The sequence below is a fragment of the Chlorocebus sabaeus genome, chromosome 20 (assembly GCF_047675955.1).
Source record: "Chlorocebus sabaeus isolate Y175 chromosome 20, mChlSab1.0.hap1, whole genome shotgun sequence".
NCBI lineage: Eukaryota > Metazoa > Chordata > Mammalia > Primates > Cercopithecidae > Chlorocebus > Chlorocebus sabaeus.
In genome coordinates, this window is record NC_132923.1 from 84654915 (window position 1) to 84680463 (window position 25549).

The 25549-nt window shown below is 40.5% G+C and overlaps 2 pseudogenes; one reads left to right on the plus strand and one right to left on the minus strand.

Moving 5' to 3' along the window:
* Positions 1-10847, minus strand: part of LOC103224816 (phosducin-like protein 3 pseudogene) — a 29946-nt pseudogene extending 19099 nt beyond the window's left edge.
* Positions 10848-20339: 9492 nt separating this feature from the next.
* LOC103225852 (transformer-2 protein homolog alpha pseudogene) lies at positions 20340-22371 on the plus strand (annotated as a pseudogene).
* Positions 22372-25549: the final 3178 nt, after the last annotated feature.

The window sequence follows — 25549 nt, forward strand, 5'->3', positions numbered from 1 at the left end:
GAGGCCAAAGTGGGTGGATTGCTTGAGTCCAGGAGTTCAGAACCAGCCTGGGCAACATGGCGAAACCATGACTCTACCAAAAATACAAAAATTAGCCAGGCATGGTGGCGTGCATTTATAGTCCCACCCACTGGAGGGGTTAGGGGGCTGAGGCAAGAAGATCACTTGAGCCATGGAGGCTGCAGCTGCAGTGAGCTGGGATCATGCCACTGCACCACAGCTGAAGGAAGGAAGGAAGGAAAGAAGGAAGGAAGGGAGGGAGGGAGGAAGGGAGGGAGGGAGGGAGGGAGGGAGGGACTATCCATAAACTGTAATAGATATTTACCTATTTGCTTCTTCCTGTCAAGCCAGATATAGTTTAAGACTTGGTTGTATAAAAGGTAGATGCTATTAATAGTTACTGACACAAATTCTTCTAGGGACAGTCAAGAAATCATACACTATCATCTACCCTTTAATCTCAATAAAAATTAATATACTGACAAAGTGATTATTTAAGTACTTCATCTCAGCTATGTTGAAAGTGCTGCAGTTCACTGTGACTCACATACACACAGACCCTTATAATGAACCACAGCCCCTCTGAAGTCAAGAGCCTTCTCAGAGACAAGTGCTTCTTTATGTAATCCAGAAATGACAATCTACTACTGATGAAACTGAAAATATTTTAAGCATCTAATCCATATCAAAACAAGCTCCACTTATTGGTCACAGCACATGAGACAGAAACATTGTTTTTAGTTATCACCAGTATTAACAGAGAATCCAATCCATATTGTGCATAATTTTGATTCACAATAAAATTAAAACCAGAGCACTTAACAGAGTCCCAAAGTACACTAAGCATAAACTGACAGAACTGAAGTGAGAAATACACAATTCAACAATAACAGCTGAAGTTTTGCTACATCTACTGCAAGAATGAAACAATTCTCAGCAATCAGACTGTTGACATTCCAGAAAATGTCAAAACCATTCTGAAGAAACACAGAGGTATTATGAAGGAACCCAGAGGTGCCCTGCAGAGGGATATCAATGTAAAACACAATCTTGTTGGAAAGAAAAAAGAGCAGCTCCAAGTTGACAAGTAGAAAAATGGGAACTGGCTACCATTTGCACTATTTGTAGTCATGTACAGAACATGATCATGGGTGTTATACTGGGCTTCCATTATAAAATGAGGTCTATGCTCACTTCTCATCAACACAGTTATCCAAGAGAATGGGTCTCAAAATCCAAATTTTCTTGGGTGAAAAATACATCTGCAGGGTTCAGAAGAGGCCAGGTGTTGCCTTTTTAGTATCCCAAGCCCAGGATACTAACACAATTCCATAAGGAAAGAACATTTTTCAACAAATGGTGTTGGATGTTCACATGCACAAGAATGAAGTTGGACCTACCTCACACCATATACAAAAATTAACTCAAAATGGATAATAAATCCAAATATAAGAGCTAAAACTCTTCAAAGAAAACATAGGAGCAAACCTTTGTGGCCTTGCACTAAGCAGTATGACACCAAAATCACAAGTTTAAAAAAAAAAAAACCTAAGGCCAGGTGCGGTGGCTCACACCTGTAATCCCAGCACTTTGGAAGGCTGAGCGAGACAAATCACTTGAGGTCAGAAGTTTGAGACCAGCCTGGCCAACATGGCAAAACCCCATCTCTACTAAAAATACAAAAAATTAGGCAAGGCTCAGTGGCTTGCACCTGTAATTCCAGCACTTTGGGAGGCTGAGGTGGGTGGATCATTTGAGGTCAGGAGTTAGAGACCAGCCTGGCCAACATGACAAAACCCCATCTCCACTAAAAATACGAACATTAGCCGGGCATGGTGGAGCACGTCTGTAATCCCAGCTACTTGGGAGGCTGAGGCAGGAGAATCACTTCAACCCAGGAGGCAGTTCAAGACCACCCTGGCCAATACAGTGAAACCCCATCTCTACTAAAAATACAAAATTAGCCAGGCGTGGTGGTAGGTGCCTATAATCCCACCTACTCGGGAGGCTGAGGCAGGAGAATCACTTGAATCTGGCAGAGGTTGCAGTGAGCCGAGATCACACCACTGTACTCCAGCCTGAGTGACAGAGTGAGACTCTGTCTCAAAAACAACAACAACAAAAAAAAAAAAAACACACAACGAGTTTCTCACTTCACAATAGCTAGGATAGCCAGAATAAAAATGCCAGACAAGAGCAGGTATTGGTAAGGATCTGAAGAAACTGAAATCCTCATATATTATTGATAGGAAGGTAAAATGATACAATCACTTTATAAAACAGTCTGGCAGTTCCTCAAAAAGGTAAACATAGAGTTACCATATGGCCCAAATAATTCTACTCCTTGGTAAATATCCAAGAGATTATGCCCACAGAAAAATCTGTACACAAATGTTCACAGCAGCATTATTCATAGAATCCCAAAGTAGAAACAGCCCAAATGTCCATTAACTGACAAGTGAATGAACTATAGTATACACAATGCAATATATAATATTATAAAAATAAAAAAAAATGGGCCGGGCACAGTGGCTCATGCCTATAATCCCAGGACTTTGGGAGGCTGAGGCGGGTGGATCACGAGGTCAGGAGATCAAGAACATCTGGCCAACACGATGAAACCCCGTGTCTACTTAAAATAACAAAAATTAGCCGGGCGTGGTGGTGTGCGCCTGTAGTCCCAGCTACTCCAGAGGCTGAGGCAGGAGAATTGCTTGAATCTGGGAGGCGGAGGGTACAGTGAGCCAAGATCACGCCACTGCACTCCAGCCTGGGCAACAGGGCAAGACTCTGTCTCAAAAAACTAAAAACTAAAAACTAAAAAATAAAAATAAATGAAGTACTAATACATGCTACAACATGGATGAACCTTGAAAATATTATGTGAAGTGAAAGAAGCCAGATGCAGATACCATTTATATGAAATGTCCAGAATAGGCAAATCCATAAAGATGTAAAGTTGATCAGTGGTTGTCAGGGGCTAAAAAGAGGTGAGAGAGGGAATGACTGTAAATAGTTAGAGACCTTCTTTCTGGGGTAACTTAGTGTTCTAAAATTATGGGGCAGGGCGCAGAGGCTCAGGCCTGTAATCCCAGCACTTTAGGAGGCCAAGGCAGGTAGATCACTTTAGGTCAGGAATTCGAGACCAGCCTGGCCAAAATGGTAAAGCCCCACCTCTAGTAAAATACAAAAATTACCCAGCCGTGGTGGTGCACGTCTGTAATCCCAGCTACTCAGGAGGCTGAGACAACAGAATCATTTGAACCCAGGAGGCAGAGGTTGCAGTGAGCCAAGATCACACCACTGCACTCCTGGGCAACAGGGCAAGACTCCATCTCAAAATAAATAAATAAATAAAATAAAATAAATAAATAAAATTAAATAAGACAGTGGTGATTACTGCATGACTCTGTGAAAACTATTGAAAGTATCCACAACTGAAAACTACTGAATTCTATAATTTGAACAGGTGAATTTTATGTTATATGTGTATTTCAATAAAGCTATTTTAAAAACAAGAATTAAAACTGGAAATACTATCATTCTGATCCGCCTGACCTTAGCATGCATATTCTGCCATGTACATCAGTCTACTATATAAACCATTGCAACTCATCTTCAATTATAAGATAGAAAAATTAGCAGCCAGTCCTCTCATACCTATAAATTCATTTTATAGGCTACAAAACTATTTTTTGTACAAAATTACAAAACTATTATTTTTAATGAAATCATATTATTCAAAATTTTCATTAAATGCCAATTCTAACTGTTGGATAAACCAGGCAATTTTATTTAAAATTTTTTTAAGTTGTATTTTAGGTTCAGGGGTACAAATGCAGGTTTGTTATACAGGTAAACTCACGTCACAGGGGTTTATTGTACAAATTATTTTGTCACCTAGGTAAAGGCCTAGTACCTAAGAGTTATTTCTGATCTTCTCCCTCCTCCCAACCTCCACCCTCCAGTAGGACCCAGTGTCTGTTGTTCCCCTCTTTGTGTCCATGCGTTCTCATCATTTAGCTCTCACTTATAAGAAAGAACATGTGGTATGTGGTTTTCTGTTCCTGCATTAGTTTCCTAAGTATAACGGCCTCCAGCTCCATCCATGTTCCTGCAAAGCACACAGTCTCATTCTTTTTTATGGTTCCATAGTATTCCATAGTGTATATGTACCTCATTTCCTTTATCCAATCTGCTATTGATGGGCATTTAGGTTGATTCCATGTCTTTGCTATTGTGAATACTGCTGCAATGAACATATGCATGCATGTGTCTTTATGCTAGAACAATTTATATTCCTTTGCGTATCTACCCAGTAATGGGATTGCTTGGTCAAATGATAGTTCTGTTTTTAGCTCTTTGAGGAATCACAAAACAAGGGAATCGCTGTGGAAAGAAATTGTTTTCCATAATGGTTGAACTAATTTGCACTCCCATCAACAGGGTATAAGAATTCCCTTTTCTACACAACTTTGCCAGCATCTGTTATTAATTGACTTTTTAACAATAGCCATTCTGACTGGTGTGAGACAGTATCTCATTGTGGTTTTGGTTTGCATTTCTCTAATGATCAGTGATGGTGAGCTTTCCTTCATATGCTTGTTGGTTGCATGCATGTCTTCTTTTGAAAAGTGTTCATGTCCTTTGCCCACTTTTTAATGGAGTTGTTTTTCTCTCGTAAACTTGTTTAAGTTCCTTTTAGATGCTAGATATCAGACCTTTGTTAGATGCATAGTTTGCGAAACATTTCTCCCATTCTGTAGGCCGTCTGTTTACTTTGTTGGTAGTTTGCTGTGCAGAAACTCTTAAGTTTAATTACATGCCATTTTTCAATTTTTGCTTTTGTTGCAACTGCTTTTGGTGTCTTCATCATGAAATCTTTGCCAGTTCCTATGTCCAAAATGTATTGCCTAGGCTGTCTTCCAGGGTTTTTATACTTTTGAGTTTTACATTTAAGTCTTTAAACCATCTTGAGTTGATTTTTGTGCATGGTATAAAGAAGGGATTCAGCTTCCATCTTCTGCATATGGCTAGTCAGTTACCCCAGCACCATTTATTGAATAGGGAGTCCTTTCCCCATTGCTAGTTTTTGACAGCTTTGTTGAAGATCAGATGGTTGTAGGTATGGGCCTTATTTCTGGGCTCTCTATTCTGTTCCATTGGTTTACATGTCTGTTTTGTGCTAGTACCATGCTGTTTTGGTTATTGTAGTATAGTTTGAGTGGGTAACATGATGCCTCCAGCTTTGTTCTTTTTCCTTAGGATGCCCTTGGCTTTTTGTATTTTTGGTTCCATATGAATTTTAAAATACTTTTTTTCTAGTTCTGTGTAGCATGCCATTGATAGTTTGATAGGAATATCATTGAATCTGTAAATTGCTTTGGGCAGTATGGCCATTTTAATGATATTGATTCTTCCTATCCATAATCATGGAATGTTTTTCCATTTGTTTGTGTCATCTCTGATTTCTTTGAGCAATATTTTTAATTATCATTGTAGAGATCTTTCACCTCCCCGGTTAACTGTATTCCTAGGTATTAATATTTTATTCTTTTTGTGGCAATTGTGAATGGGATTGCGTTTCTAATTTGGCTCTCAGCTTGGCTGTTGTCGGTGTCTAGGAATGCTAGGGATTTCTGTGTTGATTCTGTATCCTGAAACTTTGCCGAAGTTATCAGCTGAAGGAGCTTTTGGGCCAAGACTATGAGGTTTTCTAGATATAGAATCATCTCAACTGCCAACATGGACAGTTTTACTTCTTTTCTTCCTATCTGGTTGCCCTTTATTTTTTTCTCTTCCCTGACTGCCCTGGCCAGGACTTCCAATACTATGCTGAATAGGAATAGTGAAAAAGGGCATCCTTGTCTTGTGCCAGTTTTCAAGGGAATGCTTCCAGCTTCTGCTCATTCGGTATGAGGTTGGCTGTGGGTTGGTCATAGATGGCTTTTATTATTTTAAGGTATGTTCCTTCAATACCTAGTTTACTGAGAGGTTTTTTGGTTTTTTTGTGGGTTTGTTTGTTTTGTTTTGTTTATTTGTTTGAGACAGAGTCTCACTCTGTCACCCAGACTGGAGTGCAGTGGTATGATCTTGGCTCACTGAAACCTCCGCCTCCTAGGTTCAAGCAATTCTCCTGCCTCAGCCTCCCGAGTAACTGGGATTACAGGTGCCTGTAACCAAGCCCTGCTAATATCATATTTTTAATAGAGATGGGGTTTCACCATGTTGGCCAGGCTGGTCTTGAACTCCTGACCTCAACTGATCCACCCCTCTCGGCCTCCCAAAGTGCTGGGATTATTGGCGTGAGCTACTGCACCCAGCCAGGATACTGAATTTTATCAGTCTTTTTTTTTTTTTTTTTTTTTTTTTTTTTGAGACAGAGTCTTGCTCTGTCCCCAGGCTGGAGTGCAGTGGTGCAATCTTGGCTCACTGCAACCTCTACCTTCCGGCTTCAAGCAATTCTGCTGTCTCAGCCTCCCGAGTAGCTGGGACTACAGGAGCATGCCACCACGCTCAGCTAATTTTTGTATTTTTAGTAGAGATGGGGTTTCACCATGTTCGCCAAGATGGTCTTGATCTCTTGACCTTGTGATCTGCCCGTCTCAGCCTCCAAAAAGTGCTGGGATTACAGGCATGAGCCACCGCACCCAGCCATCAAAAGCCTTTTCTGCAGCTAGCCAATTTTAACAAAGGATTTAAAAGTGCTTAGCAATACTCTATATTAAAACTTCCAACTCAATAAACAGCATATCTTACTTATTTGATTTATTAATTAGCGACCAATACTCTACAACTACCTAACAGAGCTAAGCAATAGAATTTTAGACATCTCTCAATAACATTTCCCAGGCTTATAATTTCATTTTTAATTTCATAAAAATACACTAAGCATTGATAATTTTGTCAGAATAAGTCTTTCCATGGGAACTGACAATCTTTTAGCACGGTGTGATATCAGAAAACTTGCTTGGCTTCTTTCTACCTGTTTTTTTCTCCTCTTAAATAAGGATAATAAAAATATCTGTTCCAACCCTTTATTTGTTATGAAAATCAAAAGAGAAAACATTCTGTAAGGTGTAATTATTACTCCCTCTTAAATGAAAAAGCTGAACTAGCAGGTATTAAATTGTTGAACACCTCTTAAGAAAAGCAAAAACCTGGGATGAGTGCTGGCAAGTGGGGAGATAGTACTGCAATGTGGAGGCGGACCCAAAGGTTCTACTCCCAAGCAAATAAACAAAAAATGTTGTAGGTCATGAGATTTGCAAAAACATTTTATGAATTCTTTTTTTGTTTTGTTTAGCTTAGAGATAGGGTCTCAGTATGCTGCCCAGGCTGGTCTTGAACTCCTGAGCTCAAGCAATCCTTCCCCTTGTCCTCCCAAAGTGCTGGGATTACAGGCATGAGCCACAATGCCCAGACTTTGTTTTGTTTTTGAGATGGGGTCTTGCTATGTTGTCCAGGCTGGTCTCTAACTCCTGGCCTCAGGTGATCCCTCCTCCTCAACCTCCCAAGTAGCTGGGATTATAGGTCACCACACTCAGTTTCTCAATTCTTTTACACTGAACATTAGTAGCTATTTAAATCTAAAGGATGGTAATCTGGAATAATCGTCCTGGATAGTCAAGGAAGAATTTGTTTCTTTGCTGTTACATTAAGTATCCGATTCAGGACTCAACCCTGCCCCGAACCCCCTGACTCCACCTCCAGCCATCCAAAAATGGAAAAGGCTGACTTCAAAATTATTTTCCAGGCCGGACGCAGTGGCTCACACCTGTAATCCTTGAACTTTGGGAGGCCAAGGTGGATGGATCACCTGAGGTCAGGAATTCAAGACCAGCCTGGCCAACATGAGGAAACCCCATGTCTACTAAAAAAAAAAAAAAAAAAAAAAAAAAAAAATTAGCTGGACTTGGTGGCAAGTGCCTGTACTCCCAGCTACTTGGGAGGCTAAGACAGAAGAATCACTTGAACCCGGGGGGCAGAGGTTGTAGTGAGCCAAGCATGCCACTGCACTCCAGCAACAAGTGTGAAACTCCATCTCAAAAATAAATAAATAAATAAATAATAATTTTCCTGAAAGCTTTTTAAGTAGTAGGTCACAAAAAAATATCATGCTGACCTGGTTATTTTAAAAATACTACAAATAATATTTGGGCAAAAGTAACACCTTCTCCAACACCATCCTAAGCAAACTGTAGTAAGAACACCATGCCAGGGAGGCATCCACACTTGTCAATAAAGAAATGCCAAAAGGACAAATAGAACCATGAAATGACCTAGTTTAAAGCTGCCAGCTAAAAAGGTGAACTATATCAAATCACCTGTCCGTTGTGTGAATGTACGACATGACTCCATGATGTCCTCTCTGCAGCCCTACTCTACCTTACTGTGTCTTTTAAAAATCATTTTTATAAAAAGAAAAGCTCGGCCGGGTGTGATGGCTCACACCTATAATCCCAACACTTTGGGAGGCCAAGGTGGGTGGATCACGAGGTCAGGAGATTGAAACCATCCTGGCTAACACAGTGAAACCCCATCTCTACTAAAAATACAAAAACAAAAATTAGCCAGGTGTGGTGGCGGGCACCTGTAGTCCCAGCTACTTGGGAGGCTGAGGCAGAAGAATGGCGTGAACCTGGGAGGCAAAGCTTGTAGTGAGCCCAGATCGTGCCACTGCACTCCAGCCTGGGTGACACAGCGAGACTCCATCTCAAAAAAAGAAAAGAAAAGCTCTGACAAACTTATACATTAAAGACACAGCTGAGGCTGGACCAGTGGCTCACGCCTGTAATCCTAGTACTTCGGGAGGCCGAAGCTGGTGCACTGCATAAGCTCAGGAGTTTGAGACCAGCCTGGGCAACACGGTGAAATCTCGTCTCTACTAAAATACGAAAAACAATTAGCTGGGTGTGGTGGCACATGCCTGTAATCCCAGCTACTCGGGAGGCTGAGACAGGAGAATTACTTGAACCCAGGAGGAGGAGGTTGCAATGAGCTGAGATCACAACACTGCACTCCAACCTGTGCTGGACAGAGTGAGATTCCAGCTCAAAAACAAACAAATACATACATAAATAATTCTGAATAAAATTAATAACTTAAAAGGCAAAAGTACAAACACAGTTCTCAATTTCCTCACATGTTCAATAAAGAAACTGGTCTAGAAAATCTCTTAGTTTCCTATGACTTCTAAAATTGAGTTTGAGTATTCTATTTGTTGGTGGTTGCTGTTCTAATAAGTTACAACAAACATATATCCCAAACATTCATAGTCTCCTTAAGTGATTAATTTACTTCCCAACATATACCTTAATTAATTTTGAAACAACCTACTTTACAATATACTCTAAGTGCCTGTGTCCTCTGTCTTTTCAACTTTTCCCTTTTATAGTCTGTAAACATCCTCAACATCTTTTGATAACGAACATTAAAACCTCTCCTTCAACCCTACATTTCCCTCTAATTACTGGCCTTTCACCTTCCTTTCACAGTCACATTCTTTTAAAAGAAAAACATTACTGACCCATCTTCTTACTTTCAATCTACTAAAACTGCTCTACCTAAGGTCATTAATGACTTTCTAATTGCCAATCCTAATAGACACCTTTTTTTAATTATTATTTATTCACATTTATTTAAAACTAAATTTTTTTTATAGTTATATGTCAAAAAATAGTGACTAGGTTTTATGGCTTACTTAAAATATAAATGAGGAAAACAGACATGCGCCACACCAATAGCTGGTTTCAATTTTTTTTAGAGGAAATACTATAATTTTAAAAAAAGAGTTCCAAAATATTTAACAGAATTTCCAGCAATGATTATTTCCAAAATGTAAAGATTTGAAACATAATTTGTACAAAACTAAAAACCAGAAGAATTCATTCTTACTTTTTCCTTGTTTAAAAAATACAGACAATTTGTCACAAGAAAGTTTGACATGTGATAGCAGCTGCAGCCCCAGTGACCCTCAGAATCACTGTCCCTCTACACAGGGACAGAGCATTGCACTGAGGACAGCAATACATCTTCGATTGGCTTCTTAGGGTTTTCCTCCAGGTCCGTCTTAATTGCTCCAGATTCAGACAGTTTTCACTAGAAGAGTTTTCACTGAACAGTTTCAGGTTCATGCTGCCAAACACCAGAGGACCAATAAACTGAGCCTTGATATCACCATCCAGGTAAACAAATATCATGGGCAGATTTCTATCAGGATAACTGGGTATGCAGGTTGTTGAAACGGCTTTGATAAATTTGTCATCAGGAAACTTCCTGGCAATTCCACTGAGGTGCTGATTTATCAGGGCACAGAGGGGAATTTCTTGTTTGTAAAGGTGCAAGATGACCCACAAGCCCTCACCGGCTTTGATAACTTCTTGAACAAAATCCTTCCCTGAGATCTCCAAAACTTCTCCAAATTTATTATTCAGTTTAGTTGCGTTCCACTCAGCCAGTCTCTGCCGTCTATACATTTCAACAGCACGCACATACTCTGCATAAAACTCGTCTTCATGATCCTCCAGCTCTTCCAAAGTCGTACCTTCCTATGTTGTCATCACTGACTGCTGGACAACGTGCTGCTACTCTTCTGCCTCCTCTTTCTTTGGGGGGTAAGATGCCCTTTTTGTGTAAGATATCATTCCATTCAGTGTCTGCACTGGGGTCCTGCATCTTGTTTCCAATCGCTCAAGCCAGTTGTGCCCCCTAATAGACACTTTAAATCCTTCTTATTTAGCCTATCCACAGGAACATTCCTTTTTAAAACTCTCCTCCTCTGCTCCTATAAAAACGTGATACTTTCTATTGATTTTCCTGTACTTTTCTGTCTCCTTTTGTGGACTTTATTCCACCGTGTCACTTAAATGTGACCTTTTTTTTTTTTTTTTTTTTGAGACACAGTCTTGCTTTGTTGCATAAATTAGAGTGCAGTGGCACAATCTCAGCTCACTGCAACCTCCACCTCCTGGGTTCAAAAGATTCTCCTCCCTCAGCCTCCCAAGTAGCTGGGACTATAGGCGTGCACCACCACGCCCAGCTAATTTTTGTATTTTTAGTAGAGACAGGTTTCACCATGTTAGCCAGGCTGGTCTCAAACTCCTGACCTCACGCAATCTGCCCACCTCAGCCTCCCACAGTGCTGGGATTACAGGCATAAGTCACCTTGCCCAGCCTTAAATGTGACTTTTATCCAGTCTCATGTTCTCTCATGACCTCTTCTCTCTTCACTCTACATGGTTTCACTGGATGATCTCATTCAACCTTGTGGCTTTAACTACTCTCTAACACCTAGCATATCTTCTGCACTCCATCTCCTCATCTAAGCCTGAATGATACACTCCATCATCCAAACCCAGACATTTAAGAACCACTCTACCCACCAATCAATCCTAACAATTGAAACCCTAAATATCTCTCGTGGCCAGGTCCAGTGGCTCACATCTGTAATTGCAGCACTTTGGGAGGCCACAGAGGGAGGAATGCTTGAGCTCAGGAGTTCAAGACCAGCCTGGGCAACAAAGGGAGACCCTGTCTCTACAAAAAACACAAAAATTATCCAGGCATGGTGGCACATGCCTGTGGTCCCAGCTACTCAGGAGGCTGAGGTAGGAAGATTGTTTGGGCCAGAAGGTTGAGGCTCCAATGAGCCATGATCACACCACTGCACTCTAACCTGGGTAACAGCGAGACTCTGTCTCATAAATAAGTAATTATCTCTTGAATCCACCCCTTCCTATCCACTCTAGATGTTGCTACTCTAATTTATATTATCTTCCCTGGCTTTGTTTTCTTCAATAGTTTCCCCAATGATAACCCTGTATCCATTCTGGCCCTTGTCCAACCCATCTGCTACACAGACAACAAAATAATCTTTCTAAAAGCCCAAATAGGCTGGGTGAGGTGGCTCATACCTGTAATCCTAGCACTTTGGGAGGCTGAGGCAGGTGGATCACAAGGTCAGGAGTTTGCAACCAGCCTGGCTAATACAGTGAAACCCTGTCTCCACTAAAAATACAGAAATTAGCCAGGTGTAGTGGCAGGCGCCTGTGGTCCCAGCTACTCAGGAGGCTGAGACAGGAGAATCACTTGAGCCCGGAAGGTGGAGGTTACAGTGAGCCAAGATCGCGCCACTGCACTCCAGCCTGGGTGACAGAGCGAGACTCTGTCTCAAAAACAAACAAAAAAAAGCCCAGATATGCCCAAGTAGCCTAAAGTGTCATCATTTCCGTCAAGCTTTCCTTGATCTCTCCAGATGGAATTGATCATCTTCACAGAATTCGGTGTATTTACTCATTTACATATTTGCCTTCCCAACTAGTCCTCTAATTCCTTGATGTGTCTTATTCCTTTTTCTATATCTAGCACTTAAACATGGTCTTGAGAGAGTACATGGGTCATGTATTGGACAGATCTCCCAGACAGAAAATCAACAAAGAAATAACGGACTGGGGCCGGGTGCGGTGGCTCATGCCTATAATCCCAGCACTTTGGGAGGCTAAGGTGGGTGGATCATGAGGTCAGGAGTTCAAGACCAGCCTGGCCAAGATCATGAAACTTCATTTCTATTAAAAAATATAAAAATTAGCCAGGCGTGGTGGCTCATGCGTGTAATCCCAGCTACTCGGAAGGCTGAGGCAAAAGAAGTGCTTAAACCTGGGAGGTAGACGTTGTGGTGAGCCAAGATCGTGCCATTGCACTCCAGCCTAAGTGACAAGAGTGAGATTCCATCTCAAAAAAAAAAAAGAAACATCGGACTTAATCTGCACTATAGAACACCTGGACCTAATAGATATTTACAGAAAATTTCATCCAATAACTGCAGAATACATATTTTTATCTTCAGCACGTGGATCGTTCTCAAGCAGAGACCGTATGTTAGGTGACAGACAAGCCTTAAAACATTCAAAAAACATGGAAATAATATCAGGCATCTTCTCTGACCACAAGGGAATAAATTACACATCAATAACAAGAGGAATTTTGGAAACTATATAAACACATGGAAATTAAACAATATACTCCTGAATGGCCAGTAAGGAAATTGAACATTTTATTGAAACAAATAATAATGAAAACACAACATGCCAAAACCTATGGGATACAGCAAAAGCAGTAGGAAATTTATAGCTATAAGTGCCTATATCAAAAAAGAAAAACCTTCAAATAAATAACCTAATGACGAATCCTAAATAACTAGAAAAGCAAGAGTAAACCAAACCCAAAATTAGAAGAATAGAGATCAGAGAATAAATGAATTTGAAAATTAAAAAAAGGAAAAAAGAAAGAAATGAACTTGAAATGAAAACAATACAAAAGAGCAATGAAACAAATGTCAGTTTCTTTGAAAAGATAAATAAAATTGACAAACCTTTAGCCAAACTAAGAAAAAAAGAGAGAAGACTCAAACGAAAACAGAGATGAAAAAGGAGACATTATTACTGATACCACAGAAATTCAAAGGATCATGAGTGGCTACTATGAGCAACTATATGCCAGCAAATTAGAGTAAACGGGTCAATAAGTGTTGTTAAATGAATAAATGGTGCAATGGATTTACAAATAATAGTATGTTCATAAATTAATGTTGTAAAAACTAAGAGGAAACAATTATTATAGCTTAGAATTATCTGACAAGACGTCCCGAAAAGCTTTGAACTGAATATTAAACAAGGATAGGAAGAATTTTTTTAAAAACAGCAATAAAATTTTTTAAAATCTTCTTAACTAAAATCTGCAAAAGGTCAAAACGAATTACTGGCTGTTTCAATGTATATAACTGTTACATCATATAATAAAAATATATTTCTGCAGGAAAAAAATTGAGGTTTACTGATTGACAAATCCATTCAAAAAATATATTAGCTTACTATAGGCCTAGATCAAGTTGAAAATAAGAGGACAGCAAGGAGTTAGGGTACAAATACTTCATAATAGCAAGTTTTGGGGTCAAATCTCATTACAACATAATTACAATAAAAATCTCCACATAATTCATATTTTTATAAATATTCACTCAACCAATACTTGAGCACCTGGATACTGTGTTCCTTGAACAATCAAGGGTACAGATTAAGCCCTCTACTATTATAACATTTTAAAATAATTAAGTCAGTTGAACACTCAGTGGAGTTTATCTAACAAGGTTGTTGAATTTGAGTATAAGCACTGGAGATGAAAGAGCAAGTAAACAGGCAAAACCCGAGCCCTCAGAGATTACATTCTAATGGATGGAAATGAATGATAAACAAGATAAACGTAAAATATATGATATGCTAGATGATGTGTTAAGATGAAAAATAAAGAAAGGGAAAGGAAAATTTGAAGGTTACAAATTTATTTTATCTTATTCAGACAGTGTCTCGCTCTGTCACCCAGGCTGGAGAGCAGTGGCACAATCATGGTTCATGGCAGCCTTGACCACCTAGGCTTAGGTGAACCTCACATCTCAGCCTCCCAAGCTGGGAGTACAGGCATGTACCACCACGCCTGGCTAGTTTTTTCTATTTTTTGTAGAGATTGAGTTTTACCATGTTACCCATGCTGGTCTCAAACTCCTGGGCTCAAGCAATCTGCCTGCCTCTGCCTCCCAAAGTGCTAGGATTATAGGCCTGAGTCACAGCACTCGGCTGGGGGTCATAATAAGGCAGCCAGAGAAAGTCTCACTGAGTCACATCAAGATCTGGAAGTCAGGGAGTAATCTTGAGAATTCAGAGGAAGGTAGTTAAAAACAGAGGGACAGCAAGAACAAAGCACAGATTAAGGAAGGCAAAGAGTAGCAGATGATGAAGGAGTTTCCAGGGGGGTCAGATTAGGGTTGGCCAACTGCCACTTATTTCCAGCAAAAATCAATACAGCAAAATTTCAATACATTAAAAGAAACCTGATGCCTCATCTAGAATTTGCTTTTAAAGAATCTAATCTGGCTAGGTGTGGTAGCTCACACCTGTAATCCTAGTACTCTGGGAGGCTGAGCAGGAGGTATTGCTTGATCCCAGGAATTCGAGACCAGCCTGGACAACATAGGAAGACCCTGTCTCTACAAAATAGTAAAAAATTAGCCGGGCACGGTGGTGTGTCCCTGTGGTCCCAGCTACTTGGGAGGCTGAGATGGGAGGCTTGTTTGAGCCTGTAGTCAAGGCCACAGTGAGCCACAATTGAGCCACTGCACTCCAGCCTGGGCTACAGAGCAAGATCCTGTTGCTAAAAAAAAAAAAAGGGGGGGCCAAGCACAGTGGCTCATGCCTATAATCTTTGCACTTTGGGAGGCCAAGGCAGGCGATCACCTGAGGTCAGGAGTTCAAGACCAGCTGACCAACAGGGTGAAACCCTGTCTCTACTGAAAATACAAAATCTAGCCGGGTGTGGTGGCGTGCACCTGTAGTGCCAGCAACTCAGGAGGCTGAAACGGGACAATTGCTTGAACCTGAGCAGCGGAGGTTGCAGTGAGCTGAGATCACACCATTGCACTCCAGCCTACATGACAAAGAGAGAGACGAAGAGGAAGAGGAAGAAGAAGGAAGAAGAGGAGGAGGAAGAGGAGGAATCTAATCTGTAACACAAACTTGTTTATACTTTCAAATTTGCTTTATGACAGATTTTAATGAGTTTTCTTAAATAATGAGTATACTAAATGAAAGCAGTCCCTCCTCACTCCCAAGGAAGCCCCAAATTTCACACAGAAACCACTCTATGATCTATACAATGACAAAATGCATATAATACTATAATGCAACTTACTTCTAACTCCTTTCAAGCTGAAAATATTTCACTAATCCTAAATTTATTTTCCTCTTCTCCAAAAAGCTACAGAAACAAAGATTTTTGCTGCAAGCATCTCACAGGATCTAAATGTTCCAAAGATCAACTGTGATTCTGCTGTCTGCATGCTGAGAGGTCATTGCTTTGGACCTGGTATCATAAAGGCTCTCTTAAAGTTATCTTTAGTTCATCTGCTTGTTGCTGTGACTTTGTTTGGATATGCAGAATCAAAAGTATTACTGTACTCTTTATTGGCTTCACATCAAAATTAAAGCACTGACAGTTGATGATTCGTATGTGCTTTCTGATGAGGTGCTTCTGAGAAGTGGGTGTCCTGTAACCAACATGTGGCAAGATTTTTATATGTTTTTGTACTCTACAAGTGACTGTGGCATCATTTCTCAGGGTAAAAGGGTAGGTTATTTTTAGATCTATGCTAATATTCACCTCTAGAACATGACCAAGGCGAGGATTCATATGTATCTCATGTGCTCTAAGTGAGACGGGTCTTCATGGCAACCTGCAGTTTCATTTATCCATCCAAGGCAGGCCAAATCACTGGCTTCTCCCACTTACCAAGACTACTACTGAAACATTATCAAGTGCTTGAAATCATGCTTCAAAGCTTAAAACGTATTTTTCTTATTTATCCACCAAGATTGATGAGGTCAAGGAAGCACCTAACATTAGATCATTGCACATCCTATGCCTCATTTTATCTTCAACGGGAAACAGAAGGTGAGCTATGTAATGTGATGCACAGAGCAACTGCAGTAGCCTGAGGACTTAGAAACAAGAGGCCTAAATTATAGCAATCCTGACAATGGCAGAGTTCTTACTGATATCATGTGTTTGTATTAATCTGCAACTTTAATAAAGCAGACATTTCTTTTCATGACTCCTTTTGAAAAATGTTTTTAATTATATTGTAATCATATTCAATACATAATTTTTCTTAAGCTAAAGGGAATTATTTTTTATAAAGATCAATTGCTACATTTTTTTAAAAAGATTTGTTCAGAGTAAAGAAGTATGAAAGGCAAGCCTTAAAACTTTTTTTTTCTTTTCTTAAGATCTGGTGTCACCCAAGCTGGAGTGCAATGGCATTATCACAGCTACTTCAGCCTTGACCTCCCCAGGCTCGGGTGATCCTCCCACCTCAGCCTCCAGCTGGGACTACAGGTGCGTATTACCATGCCTGACTTTTTTGTTTTTTGTAGAGATGGGACCAGATGTTGTCCAGGTTGGTCTTGAACCCCTGGTCTCAAGCAATGCTCCCACCTTGGCCTCCTCACACTGGGATTACAGGCATGAGCTACCGCACCCAGGCTAAAACTTTTTGTTTCCAATCATCAGGGTAGAATTAGTACGTATGAGCAAACAATAAAGTGTTCAGATGAAAAACCATGAAGGGTATAGATTAAGTACTGTATTATTAAAACATTTTTAAATGATTAGGTCAGTTAAACACTCAATAGTTTATCTAACCAGGTTGTTGAATTTATAAAAACTTTTAAACAGGCTAGGTAATCTTATGAGGTAAAGTTCAGGTTGCAACATTCAAAGAAAAAATGGGATGAGTTCAGATTACTCCAGTGATTCTCAAAGTGTAGTCCACAGACTCATGGGAATCCACATCTTAGTATGTATGCCCTTTTCACCATGCTGACAACTGGAGTGAAAGTGCAATAGCAATGATGGGTAGGACTGCTTGCATCTTAGCACCAATCAAGGCAGCAATACCAAACTATACTGGTAGTCTTATTCTTCACTGCCATGCACTCTCAGTTGTTCTAAAATGTCAGTTTCACTTGATTGATGAAGCAATAAAAATTATTAACTTTGTTAAATCTCAACTCTTGAGAAAAGTCTTTTTAATATTCTGTGTGACAAAATGGAAATATGAAGAAGGCACTTCTACTGTATACTAAAGTGTGACAGTATGCAAACTCACCCCTTTTTCCACATAACTATTGTTACTTCAAAGAAAAGAGGGCATTAAAACAGAACACGAAGAGCAGAAGGAGATTCAAAGAAGAGGAGCTAAGTAGGATACAAGGTATGATTCCAATCCTCCAATAATTGATGACACCGTCTAGAAGACAAAGTTTGCTATTATTATTTATATGCCCATCTCTTCAATGATTGTTCTGACAATTTCAATCACTTTGCTATGTTCTAGGAACTATGCTGACCACTAACTATTGAAATCAACCTGAAATAGTAAACTTTTCTGCCAGAAGAATCCAGAGTTCTAAGCCAATGGTTCTAAACTCTTAACAGCAAAACCTCTATTAACTGCAGAATCCCAGTAGGAGCTCACAGGAAAGTGCTCTGATTGAAGCAGCATATAGAAAAGTTCAGATACACACATTCCATAAACTTGCCTTCTATCTCCCATTTACCTATTCTCAATAGTGATTCTGCAGGCCATGTAATTCAATCATACTTTTCCCCAGGTCTCAACTGATTTGTTCTGTTCCCTTCTATACACACACATGCATGTACACATGCAGGTACACACACAACACTCCCTCACAGACTGTTCAGGGGTCCCATTATCCTTCCCCTTCATTTCTCTAATTCATATTGAAAGATCTCAATGAGGCCCCCCCACCAAATCGCTTGCCTTTTTCTAATGATCTTTCTTTCTTGTCTAATTACACTGATAGTTCCTCCAAAAATGGTGAAGGTGGACATTTTCTTTTGTTTCTGACTTAAATAAAAATTCTTTCAGTATTTCACCATTAAGCCTGACACGAGTTTTTTATTATATTTATATAATTAAAAACAAGACAGGCAGTGGTTCCTTAACATTATTGTTACTATTATTCAATACCAGCCTACTCTTATTTTCTGGATTTCTTTTTTTTATTGTGGTAAAATATACATATTTACCGTTTTAGCTATTTTTAAAAGTGTGCAATTTCATGGCATTAAATATGTCCACACAGTTGTGCAACCACCACCTCCATCCATCTTCAGAACTTTTTCATCTCCCCAAACTGAAACTCTCTACCTAATAAACAGTGATTCCCCATTTCCCCTTCCCCACAGCTTCTGACAGCCACCATTCTGCTTTGTCTCTACAAACTTCCCAATCATATTATTTTATTGCTAAGATTCTCAAATCCTGAAAGTCTGAGTCATTTTTCAAAGATCACCCAGCTGATTACTGGCAGATAAAAGCCAAAAGCAAGCACTTACTTAGAAGTGAAAGCAGCAATCATCTACAGCCAAATAGCTTCATTTCCTTTTCTGCTTCAATGCCTTGTTAGCCTTGGTCTGGTGGGTATCTTCAAAGGAAGGATGGATGGATGGATGGATGGATGGATGGATGGATGGATGGACGGACGAACAGACAGACAGACAGACAGATATATAAAGATATATACTCATTGTCAGCTGGGCGCAGACAGACAGCAGATAGATGTATAAAGATATATACTCATTGTCAGCTGGGCCAGTGGCTCATGCCTGTAATCTCAACACTTTGGGAGGCTGAGGCGGGCGGATCACTGGAGGTCAGGAGTTCAAGACCAGCCTAGCCAACATGGTAAAACCCCGTCTCTACTAAAAATACAAAAATCAGCTGGACATGGTGGTGCATGCCTGTAATCCCAGCTACTCGGGAGGCTAAGGCAGCAGAATCACTTGAACCTGGGAGGTGGAGGTTGCAGTGAGCCGAGATCGTGCCACTGTACTCCAGCCTGGGCTACAGAATGATACTCCATCTAAAAAAAAAAAAAAGATATATATTCATTGTGTCTTAAGCAATAAATGTAGAAATTCAGTCTGGCAACATGGTGAAAATCCGTCTCTACAAAAAAAAAAACCAACAAAATTAGCTGGGTGTGGTGGTGTGCACCGATAGTCCCAGCTACCGGGGAGACTGAGGTGGAAAGATGGCTTGAGCCTAGGAGGCAGGGGTTGCAGTGAGCAGTGATCGAGCCACTACGCTCCAGCCTGGGCAACAGTGAGACTCTGTCTTAAAAAATAAAAAAAAAAAGTAGAAATGTGGGTCATATTCAATATGGTCAATTTCTAACAGGCTGAACAGTGTTGACCACAAATATCTATCCATCTGAAGGCACACTGCAAATGGCATGGCCTACAGCTTGATTCTTGGACTTATCCTATTTAACATTTTTTAAAAAATAATTTAGATGAGGTCTCACTATGTTGCCCACACTGATCTTGAACTCCTGGGCTCAACTGATCCTCCCAAAGTGCTGGGATTACAGATGTGAGCCACTGCACCTGGTCCTGTTTAACATTTTTATTAATGATTTGGATGTGGCCATTTATGGTACAATGAAATATGTGATGGAGATAAAGAAAATTATGACAGCTGAATCTGCTGGATCAAAGAATCAGTATTCGAAAGATCTAACCTAATTAGAATATTAGAATACTAAACTAAATCATCTCTAACAGACCTAAACTAAAAGAAAATTAATAAATAAAAATAAAATAGGTCAGCACCATTTTGCTGGAGCCTGCAACCGAGTGGGAGTGGAGTGGAGCGGCCATTGTTGCCAACTCTTTCCTCTCTCCCACAGTTCGGTCAGTGGGTCGATTAGGCCGTTAGCCCTTGAGCCAAGACTTGTCTCTTATTTAGTTTTGGGGAGCGCCTCATTGACATAAGTGATGTAGAGAAGAACAACTCCAAGGGCATAATGTTCATGAAGAAATTGAAGAGCTTTTTCCAAGAATGCGGAAGATAAATCAAGATAAAAGAAGGCTAATGTAAAGTATTACAGATCAGAAAGTTAAAATTGAATGGGGGAAAAATTAAACAGAAGATTGGTCGGATAGAAGCACTTGAATTTTTTTAAGGCTATTTTGAATTGTTTGAATTGGGGAAGAATACACAAAGTACAAAAAGCGAAAAACTCAAGAATGAAGAGAAGTAGAAAGTAAGAGTGAAGTAGAATTAAAAGAATCTGGAAGAATAAATGGATCCTAGATTAAGTAAATGAGTCTCACTCTCAGTCAAAATCTCCAACAGGAACTCCTGCTCATGTAAAACTGGAGAGACGGTCAGGATCTCGCAGTCATACAAGTGTTTCCAAACACTCTGAATCCCATTCTCTATCAAGATCAAAATCAACGTCGAGGTCAAGGAGGCATTCTCATCGACGTTATACACTCGATCCAGATCCCACTCTCTCTGACAGGAGACGATCTTGAAGTAGATCATATACACCAGAATACTGGCAGTGAAGGGGCCGAAGTCATTCTCCAATGTCTAACCAGAGAAGACATACTGGCAGAAGGGCAAATTCAGATCCCAATACTTGCCTTTGAGTGTCTGGCCTTAGTTTGTACATAACAGAGAGAGATCTTCGTGAAGTATGTTCTCTACATGGACCTTTGAATGGTGCCAATGTGATTTAAAATCAACAAACTGGGTGATCTCAAGGATTTGTTTGTATATTTTGAGAGAATAGATGACTCAAAGGAGGCTATGGTAAGGGCAAATAGAATGGAGCTGGATGATAGAAGAAATTCGGGTAGATTATTCTATTACCAAGAGAAGGCGCACACCTACACTGGGCATCTACACGGGCAGAACAACTCATAGTGGTGGTGGTGGAGGTGGCGGTAAAGGTGGCAGTGAAGACGGTGGCAGACGTTCAGATTCTCACTATGATAGCGGGTATGATTGTGGATATGACAGACATGAAGACTATGATTATCAGTACAGAAGATAATCACCTTCTCATTATAGTCAATACAGATCACAATCAAGATCTCATTCCTACAGCCCAAGACACTATTGACAATGAAATGGTTGCAATGAAGGACATTTTTTTCTTCTTTATTTTCTTTTTTCTATCTCTTTTTTTTTTTTTTTAATTCTGGATTTCCCCAAGCTTCTGATTCTTCCTACTCTTTTAAAAAAAAAAAAAAATTGGTTTATTTAGTATCTACATCATACTCCTAAAGATGTAACTGTTGTCATTTTGAGTAAACATCTTGAGTAGAAGAGGAACCCTAGTGTTATGCTTCGTAAATTTTCTTTTTTTGCTTTTACTAAGAAAAACTCCTAGCTAATCAAGTAAGAAATTATCTTTTTAAAGCCCTTTTGTGTTAGATATTGTATTAGAGATCCACATTTAGGAAGAACTCCTTTTTAAACTTTCTTTTGAGGAAGACAGTAACACATGAAGTAGTTCAGTCATGTCATATTTTCTTTTACAGCTCTTTTACAGTCAAGTAGTTAAATGCAGAAAATTTGAAGCTATAAAAGAAAACACTTGGACATTTCTTTTGAAGAATGGAATTTTTGAGCCCTAAAAATTAAGTCATTTTTTAGAGATGAAAAACTTGTGGATTCCTATAAAACATGTATTTAAAATACGTCTGTTAAAACTCTGGCTGGGCGCAGTGGCTCACGCCTGTAATCCCAGCACTTTGGGAAGCTGAGGCGGGCGGATCACGAGGTCAGGAGATCAAGGCCATTCTGGCTAACACGGTGAAACCCCGACTCTACTAAAAATACAAAAAAATTAGCGGACGTGGTGGCAGGCGCCTGTAGTCCCAGCTACTCGGAAGGCTGAGGCAGGAGAATAGGGTGAACCTGGGAGGTGGAGCTTTCAGTGAGTCGAGATGGCGCCACTGCACTCCAGCCTGGGTGACAGAGTGAGACTCCGTCTCAAAAAAAAAAAAAAAGGAAAAAGAAAAACGTCATCAAAATCATCCTAACAATAATACCTAACATTTGCTTATTACATGTGGCAGCCATGGAGGTATGTCGCTGATATCAACCTTTATGAAATAACTTTCCAACAAGCTTCTAGGTGCACAGTTAGCTGACAGCCTCCTACTGCAGTCCCTTCAGGATGCCCAGCTTTCAAGCTGAAGTCACACTCTTCCTGGGCAGCCCCACCCAATGACTGCTCATAACACAGGTACTAAGGCCTGGCCATTTCTGTCCAATGCAGGACTCCTTTAATGAACAATTTTTGTTTGAGTCTTCACTGTGTTGTCTGAAACTCTGTCAGACCTGCATCTCACTCTGAGACTCTCCCTGACAATTGTGCCCCCTCTCCCTTTCCTTTCACAGAAGTCTTCTCCTACCTCATGTATCTCTTATATTCCTGTCTCAGCAGCTGCTTCCTGAAGGACTCAAACTGGCACCGCTGGTACCAGAAATTGACTGAGAAAGCAGAAGGTAAGACAGGGCTTAGGAACTAGGTAACTTATTGCCTGACTGACAATGAAGATCTCATCCCAGGTAGTATGTGAGGCATGAGAGGCCCTGACACAAGCTGGTGGCCCAACTGTTAACACACAAGTTGTGACTTGGAAGAATGTTCCCAGAGATGAACACTCAAACTGGTATAAAGATTCAGATATTTGGGAAGAGGAACACAAAATATACAAGAACAATAGAGTTGGCTAGCTGTTAGACTGCCCTGGCTCCCTAGAAAGCAGCTAACAAACAACTGAAAACTAAGTGTGAAGGCCAGAGGGCTCTTTAATAGCTCACAAACAGGTCCTTATCACCTACCATGGAAGGCAGTAAAAGATGAAGAACAAACTCTGGATGGCTACAGACCACTGCTTCACGATGACTGAATGCTCAGCCAAGGCAGGGTTGTTATGCCAAGGTCAGGATCCTGGTTTAGAAAACCCAGAGGCCTGATAGACAGGTTAGGAGATGGTTGCCCCCAAAGATTGTCATTTCCAAATCCTTTGAACTCAGGGATGAGTTAGCACTCCCTGCTGTGCAGAAGCACACTTCAGAGGTCTGTCACCTGCAAGGCAACACAGGGGGTCCCTAAGGATCTGTCCCTATCTGCGTTCTTGGATGCCATGATAATAGCTAGTGCTAACCCTGCCAAGGACATCTTGGACCTGATAAGGGAGAACGGAGACTATAATTCCCAAAAGAATGGCAAGAATTACCCAGTATAAGTAAACGAGCAGGACTGGCATAAACCACAGTGCTAGATTTTCAAGGTGCTTAATCAAGAAAGCAGGGACATTAGACTAAGGTCAAGTTTACTGGTTGAAAGAGGGGCTGTCTCAGGATATGAGAATTAACATTGTGGCAGGGACCTGGGAGATGGTGTAAACTTGCTGTCAGGGTGGCTCCTAGGAGTCTGGAGAAAATGATGGCCCAAACTAATTGAGGGTGAAATGACTGAATTGACATAGCAGAGAGCAGTGGACAGGATTAAAAGGCTCAGGAAAGTGGATATGATAGAGTTGTGTACACCACGGGAGGAGAGAAGACCATTCATCAAAGCCATCAGGAATATACTGATGAGAGAGGCACCAGCATCACTAAGAAGCTCAGTGGTGGCACTCCTCTAAAGGAAAGGCTCATTGATAGCAATAGGGGACAGGTGGTGGCACTTAAACACCAGAAGCTAGTGAACCGTTGCCATTATGATTCATGTCGAAAGACAGCCAATAAGACTTAACTTTCAGGGAGCTATAGAGATAGTTAAGAGAATATGGTGCAGGCTGGGCACGGTGGCTCATGCCTGTAATCCCAGCACACTCTGGGAGGCTGAGGTGGGTGGATCACCTAAGGTCAGGAGTTCAAGACCAGTCTGGCCAACATAATGAAAACCCCATCTCTACTGAAAATACAAAAATTAGCCGGGTGTGGTGGTGGGCACCTGTCATCCCAACTACTCGGGAGGCTGAGGCAGGAGAATCACTTGAACCCGGGAGGTGGAGGTTGCAGTGAGCTGAGACCACACCACTGTACTACCACCTGGGCAACAGAGTAAGACCCTGTCTCAAAAAAAAAAAGAAAAAAAGAAAAAAAAGAGAATATGGTGCCATAAGGAAAAAGACAGGTAGTCAAAATCATTGCTGCTTAATGTATATAATCAAAACAAGGCAAGAATTGAATAAGCAGGAGGCTGAAGGTGATTGCACCAATAAAAACCTACCATCCCTTTCCCAGTTCCTGAACCTGGGCCAGTTTTCAGATCTAGACTCATATACACATATGTAAAATTATTCCCAAGTCCATCCCCAAAGGAACCTATGGCCATTTACTCAGGCAACTATAAAGTGGAGAAAGGAAAATACCCATCCCCTGGGTGTAATCAAAACCAAAATTGTGTACTGGGGAGAGATCAAGGCAACGATTAGTGTCACCTTTAAGGATCTCAAAGATTCAAGGGCAGTAGTCCCTAAATATATCCATTTAATTCAAAAGTCTGGCCCCTACAGGAACCAGCTGGATCTACCACAAACTCAAACAAGTAGCAACCATGAACACATTGCCATGATAGATGCAGTATGTTTGTTACAGCAGATAAATATAGCTTTGGGTACATGGCATGCAGCCATTTGTATGGCAAATAAGTTCCTTTCTATCCTAATCAGAAAAGAGGATCAGAAACCGTTCACTTTCATGTGGAACAAACAATAAAATGCATTCATGGTTTTGCTTCAAGGCTGTTAACTTCACTCTATCATAATACAGTCTGCAGAGATCTGTACTCAAAACAGCACATAGATCCATTACGTCAGTGATATATGTTGATCTTGTAAGATGAGCAAGAGCTGGCTAGCATAGTGAAGGGCTTGGTGAGGGACATGTGTTCCAAAGAGGGTAAAGAAAAACCCTACAAATATTCAGGGATCTACCATTTCAGTGAAGTTTTAAGAGTCCAGTGGTCCCAATCATGCCAACACATCCCCTCCAAAGCAAAAGACAAATTGCTGCATCTTGCATCCCTGACTACAAAAAAGGAAACACAATGTCTGGTAGGCTCCTTCAGATTCTAGAAGTAACACATTCTATAGCAAT